We start from the raw sequence: 7,151 nt of genomic DNA on the forward strand, positions 1-7,151 counted from the left end.
TAAGTAATGCTTCATCTGTTTGCTTCTTTCCCATACTAGTATTGAATTGTTTTTTGTACTTTTTGTCTTGGTGAGAACATACATAAAAATGTTACTGATGACAGTAGTCATCCTTGTCTTATGTCTTATGTTAAAAGTGTTCCTTTCTAGTATTTCAGTATTTAATGTGATGTAGGCTTATGCAAAGCTGATCAGTGATGATGAAGAAGAGCTTAGGTGTGTGATAATGTGTTCAAGGCTTTCTCTAACCTCTTTAGAAAACCCTTGACGTGTGCTTAATTCACCCTGAATATCTCTGTTGATGACACACATCATCTGTATAATTACTTCTTTAATATGTTTTCTACTAGACTAAACTTCATAAGGGGAGGTCTTGTGTCTGACTTGTTTACCACTAACTTCTCAGGACCTAGTGATACCTGGCACATACTAAGTATTCAATAAATATTTATTGAATAAAATTAAACCAAGGAGTTCAACTGATTTTTATTTGTTGATGTAATTTACATGTTTAATTTTCCACTGTTTAGCTTATTTTCTAAACTTTATGCCTCATTTTAAAATTTTTCTTTATTTATTGGACTACGATTTAATTATTTTTAACTTCTCCATTGTATTGGCAGTTATTTATTTTGTTCTTAATTAGAACAGGTCTACTTTCAGAAAAAAATTTTTAAGAATTCGTTAACCATTATTTCCTAGTTTTTAAATTTGGAAATAAAATCGCATGAAACTTAATGGGAAAAATACACGGCAACGGCAAATATCCGACTCACTCTTCCAGCTTCTATTGATATACCAAGAGATTTCAAAATAGGGAACAATATGTGTTGTGCCAGAAAGGTCAAGAAATTTCTGTCAGATCTTATACAGATGAGAGCAGATTTCAGAAGGGCAGAAGGACTCAAAATTTACTGTATTTAAATAAAGAGATCAACTGAAAAGTAATAAAAAAAGATTTAATTGTGTCTCATTAGTGCCTTTTCCCTTAAATGGAAAGGCCTGGACATGAAAACAGGCTACATAGGAACTGGGAAGTAGAAAGTAGATTCTCTAAACTGTCACATTTTTATCAAACCAATTGATATAAAATGGTATGACATATCTGGATGATAATTTGATAATAATATCAAAACCTTAATAATATACATAATCATTTTCCTTAGGATTATCTTCATTGGAATTTATTTTAAAGAAATTGTCATGACTATGTAGAATCATATAAACAAGTAGGCATTGTGTTTCTTTATAATAGTGAGGGATTGGAAAAAATCTTGTTCATTAACAGAAAAGTGTTTAAATACACCATGATCCATACATGTGATGCTTTTCCTAGTGAAAAAAAATGTTATTTCTAACATTGCACCTACATTTATGTTAGGAATAGAAATACTTTCTTTAGGAAAATATCTTGAGAACCCTTGAGCATGGCTAGTGATCCTGAGCATGTTGAAAGAAGAAAATGAAACAAAGAGGAGATAGATAAACTAATGCATTTAAGTTTCAAAAAGGACTGCTCGATCAGAGACAGTGAAGAGAGAGAATTTATCATTTATGATTTAAGTGAAAACATACTCAGATTATAAGACATCACATGCAGTTTATATATGATTCCACCTTGAAAAACATTGAAATTTTGCATATATGTATCTGTGTGTACTTGTGTAAAATCTGCTTCATATGTATGAGAAAGATGGAGTGACTGGAAGTAAACACCAAAATGTTGAATAAATGTGGTTATTATGGGACAATAGTTATAATGGAGTGTTTAGGAAATGGGTAGATTTTTTTCATTTTCTTTTCTATATTTTCCAAATCTTCAATGAATATGAATTCCTTTTATAATCAACTTAAAACAAATGTTATGAAAATGAAACATGTCGTCTCGTCTATTTTAGATAAAATATGTAGCATACAATTTTGCTGTTCTAATCCTTTCTACTTATTGGTATCATTTGTGGCTTTGCTAATAATACATATAGAAAATACATATTTCTATGAGAAGTCTTCAAAAGAAATGCATTTCTATTGTTTTAAAGTCTTAAAATATTTTTTAAAATTTTCATATTCTCTACTTCAGTATTCATTGCCAGACTTATACCATTCTTTTATTTATTCATGCTTTTGTTTATTTTTATTATGAATTATTTTAACCCATAGGGAATAATAGTCGGGCTTCCCTGGTGGCGCAGTGGTTGAGTCCGCCTGCCGATGCAGGGGACACGGGTTCGTGCCTTGGTCCGGGAAGATCCCACATGCCGCGGAGCAGCTGGGCCCGTGAGCCATGGCCGCTGAGCCTGCGCGTCCAGAGCCTGTGCTCAGCAACGGGAGAGGCCACAACAGTGAGAGGCCCGCGTACCGCAAAAAAAAAAAAAAAAAAAGTCAATATATTTATGAAAGTCTTTTCACTACTACCCAGCTTTATCTAATCTTATTCTTTGGTTACATTTACTTCATGTGTTAAAGAAATAAAACATTATTGATACAAGTGCTAACACTTGTGTATATAATCTTCCAGGATCCCAATCCTATCCTGCATTCTCTAGAAGTAAACACTGTCAAGAATTTGCTGTAGGTCATATTTATCTATTTTTTTTAAGAAATTTACTAAATATTTACGGAGCCATAGAAATCAATCCTTTCTGGATGTTTTAAAGTTTTGTACATATTTTATTATAATGTATTTTAACATTTTAAAATGTGTGTTTTGTTAGTTTTTTTGCGGTACACGGGCCTCTCACTGTTGTGGCCTCTCCCATTGTGGAGCACAGGCTCCAGACGCGCAGGCTCAGCGGCCATGGCTCACAGGCCCAGCCGCTCCGCGGCATGTGGGATCTTCCTGGACCGGGGCACGAACCTGTGTCCCCTGCATTGGCAGGCGGACTCTCAACCACTACGCCACCAGGGAAGCCCTAAAATGTGTGTTTTTTGATCTGGAGTATGTTTCTGAAATTTATTCTTGTTATAAGATACAGATTTTCATTTCCATTTATATACATATATATATATACACATATATATATGTGTGTATATTGTCTATATACACATACACACATATACATACATGTATATTATATAACTGCATAGTGTGGAGTTATTACAGTTTTTGGTTAATTTACATTTTTATCATTGCATACAGTGTTGCACTGACATTCTTTAAAAACTTTTTTTTTATTGAGGTATAATTGACCTACAACATTATATCAGTTTCAGGTGTAGAACATAATGATTTGATATTTAGCTATACTGCAAAATGATAACCACAGTAAGTCTAGTTAACTTCCATCCTCATACATAGTTACACATTTTTGGTGTGAGTGTGTGATGAGAACTTTTAAGACCTAGTCTCTTAGCAACTTTCAAATATGAAATACAGTATTGTTAACTATCGTCACCATGCACATTCTTTTTCATGTCCTATTTTGCGTATGTGTGGGAAGTTCTCGAGAGTCATGCTGTGTAACATTTTATCCATGGCTTAGCAGCATCCGTATCACCTAGGATCTTGTTAGAAAGATCACCTCATCTCAAATATACTGAATCATAATTTGAACTTTATAAGATCCTTAGGTAAGTTTTATGCACTTTAAGCATTTGAGAAACTTTGTGTTAGAGTACATAACCTAGAGTAGAATTGATGATTGCAACAGTGCTGCCCAATAAGAATATAACATGTCATAAATAATTTTAAAAATTCTTGTAGCCATATTAGAAAGCAAAAAGAAACAGGTAAAATTATTTTAATACCATATATCTAAAAGTTTCCCATTTCATAATGTAATTAAGACTTGTTCTCAACCAGGGTTGAGTTTGCTCCTAGGGGATATGTGGCAATGTCTGCGGACATTTTTTTTTTTTTTTGGCTGCTTTGGGTCTTCGTTGCTGCTTGCAGGCTTTCTCTGGTTGCAGCAAGCGGGGGCTACTCTTCATTGCAGTGCGCAGGCTTCTAATTGTGGTGACTTCCCTTGTTGCAGAGCACAGGCTCTAGGCACACAGCCTTCAGTAGTTGTGGCACGTGGGCTCAGTAGTTGTGGCTTGCAGACTCTAGAGCGCAGGCTCAGCCCATGCAGTGCATGGGCTTAGTTGCTCTGCGGCATGTGGGATTTTCCCAGACCAGGGTTCAAATCCGTGTCACCTACATTGACAGATGGATTCTTAACCACTGCACCATCAGGGAAGTCCTGCAGACATTTTTGATTGTCATCACTGGAAAGATGTTTTAGATGTTCTAGGTCATGACTAGGTAGAGGCCAGGGAAGCTGCTAAATATACAATGCAAAGAATAGCCTCCAACGAAGAATTATCCAGTCTAAAATGTTAATAGTGTTAAGTTTGAGAAACTTTAAATTAATATAACAAATATTAGTGATATATATATATATTTATATATATGTATATAGGTTATATATATATATATATATATATTTGCTCTTCAAAATCTGTTGACTTTAACACTTAGAGCACATTACAATTCAGACTAGCCACATTTCAACAACTCAGTAGCCCCAATGAGCAGTATAGGATTATATCATGAAAGTGTTTTAAAATTTGTTGGATATTGCCAAATTACTACTCAAAGTATTTATACCAATATACATGCACACAAATAATGTGTGAAGCTCCTACTGCATTGTAGCCCCATCAGCATTAAATAATTTTCAGACTTTTTGATTTCTGGCTTATACTAATAATATGGTTCATACAAATAAAATGATCTCCTTTTACTGTGCTTTAAATTTTTACCTCTCTTATTGCTAGTTACCGTAAACATCTTTCCATGTTTATTGACCTCCTAGCTTTCCTCTTTTGTGTCTTGCCTTCAAAAGCTTTGCTCACCATTCTATTGAGTGCTTTATTTTTTATTAATTTGTAGAAATTTTTATATGTGTATTCCAAACATACACTCTTTGGCCTGGCTTGATATTAACCCATCCTTACGCTTTCTCCATATATGTTACTTGGTCATCATGTGTTATTATCATACCCTGCTGAATTCAGTTTTCTAAATCTGATTTATAATTATACATCTGTGTTCAAAAGTATTGTAGAAATAAACAAAGACTAACCAAATGAAAACGAGCAAAGTCTATCTATTAAGAGCTTGCTATTGCAAAGGAGTCAGCCACCATTACTTGCATTTGGCAAAAACTCACAGGCAGGCAGAGGAGTGGAAAAGCTTTATAGTAGGAAAAAAGGGAAGGCTTCAGGTATGCCTTGATTGGAAGCTGTTGGCATGGGGAAGCTGTAGGCAAGCTAACTAGAGGAAGGACATCATATGTGATTGGTTAGGAGAACATATTTTTCTCTCCCTGATTGGTCCTAAGTTGGAAATGGGGACAAAAATTAGGGAAACTATCAGTTATTAATCATGTCCTGGCCATTTGGGGCCAATTGTCACAGGGGTTTTTGTTTGGTTTCCTGTATTGTTAATAGAGAGAGTGATCATAGACAGCAGGCTCGCTTCCTGGGCCAGTTACTGCAGATAACGGGCTGGTTTCCTGAGCTAGTTCTTTCAGGTTGCAAGCCAGAGTTCTGTCTTATATGTGGTCTGGCCATTGTCTGTTTTTATATTCAACCTCACAGATTTGCTTTGTCTTTATTTGAATCAGCTACCACTTTTCTTATAAGCAAAATCTCCAACTGAGGTTAACAAAATTCACAGTGCACCTTCTGTCAAGATTCAAATAGCTCCCTGAAAATCTCTCCCCAGAATTAATCAACACCCTATACACACAAAATATTCCTGCAAAGTATAAAGCCCATAGTAGAGTACAAGTTCAAGGACTCATCATCCCTTGTACTGGTCTCTGTAATACTCCTGTTTTGCTGGTGGGAAAAAAAACCCCAAGGGCTGAGGGTGAAGGTTTGTCCAGGACCTTCAAGCAATAAACATTGTTATCCCTTGATACTGTCTTTTTCCTAAGCCTCATATGTCACTAACATCCATTCTGACAGGCAGTAAATACTGTAATTGATTTATGCAGCACACTCTTTACTACTGTATTTCAGTTGGTGAAGCTAGTCAGTATCTACAATTCACCTGAACAGTAATGCCTCAGTATTTTACTGAGCGTCCTCTTATTTTTCACAAATCCTGAAGCCTTATCTGGATGTTAAAATTTTCCCTAGCGGTTCTACTTGGTTGCAATATGTGGATGATTTATTTCTTTGCTCTCTTCTTCTCAAGTCTCCTCACAGAAAGACAGCATCCATTTGCTAAAGCTTTTATCCTTAAAGGGACATAAAGTCACCAAGGAAAAATTACACTCTGATCAAACCCAGTTTTGATATTTAGGGCATCTGATATCAGAACAAGGACTACATCTAGATCCAGATTGAATTCATGCTGTCGTAAGTTTTCCAAAACCCAAAATTAAGTACCAACTGCAAGGTTTTCTCGACTAGTTGGTTATTGCTGAAATTAGATTCCAAATTTCTCTCTTTGGGGCAAACCTTGGTACATTTCACTAAACGATAACAACCCTGACCCAATTTTTATGTGAAGACCTGGACGACATAGCTTCCAAGGCCTTAAGGAGAGTTTGATTAACCCACCCGCCATTGGTCATCCCAATGATCAGATTCCCATTTTCCTTTCCGTATATGGAAAGGAAGGGAATACCTTTGGGAGACTCACTCAAAAACATGAGACCATCAGTAACCCAGGGGGTATTCTAACCAGCAACTGGGCCTTGTGGCACAAGCATGCCATCCTTGCCTTAGAGCCATTATGGCCACTGCCTTTTTGGTTAAGGTCACTGGGAATGGTTGTGAGAGCCCCTTTAGCCATTTTTGTACCTCAGGCAGTAGAAACCCTCCTGAATTCTCACCACATGCAACATTTCTCAGTCAGCCACCTTACCTCCTATGAAGTCCTTTTGTTAACTGCTCCTCACATAACTCTTTTCCTCTCTAATAACCTTAACCCTGCTAATCTTCTCCCCTCTGTCACCAATGAAGTCCTTCACAACTGCTTACTGCTGATGGATTACTTCCTGATTCCTCATGATGACCTGCAGGAAATTTCTTTGGGCAACGCTGACTTCTCATCGTTCACTGATGGCTTTAATTTAAAAGGGGACAATGGCAAATATTGTGCTGCATATGCTATTGCAACTCCTTTTGATGTCATTGAGGCAGCATCTTTACAT

The sequence above is a fragment of the Leucopleurus acutus genome (genome assembly GCF_964270905.1).
Source record: "Leucopleurus acutus genome assembly, chromosome: 5".
Classification (NCBI taxonomy): domain Eukaryota; kingdom Metazoa; phylum Chordata; class Mammalia; order Artiodactyla; family Delphinidae; genus Leucopleurus; species Leucopleurus acutus.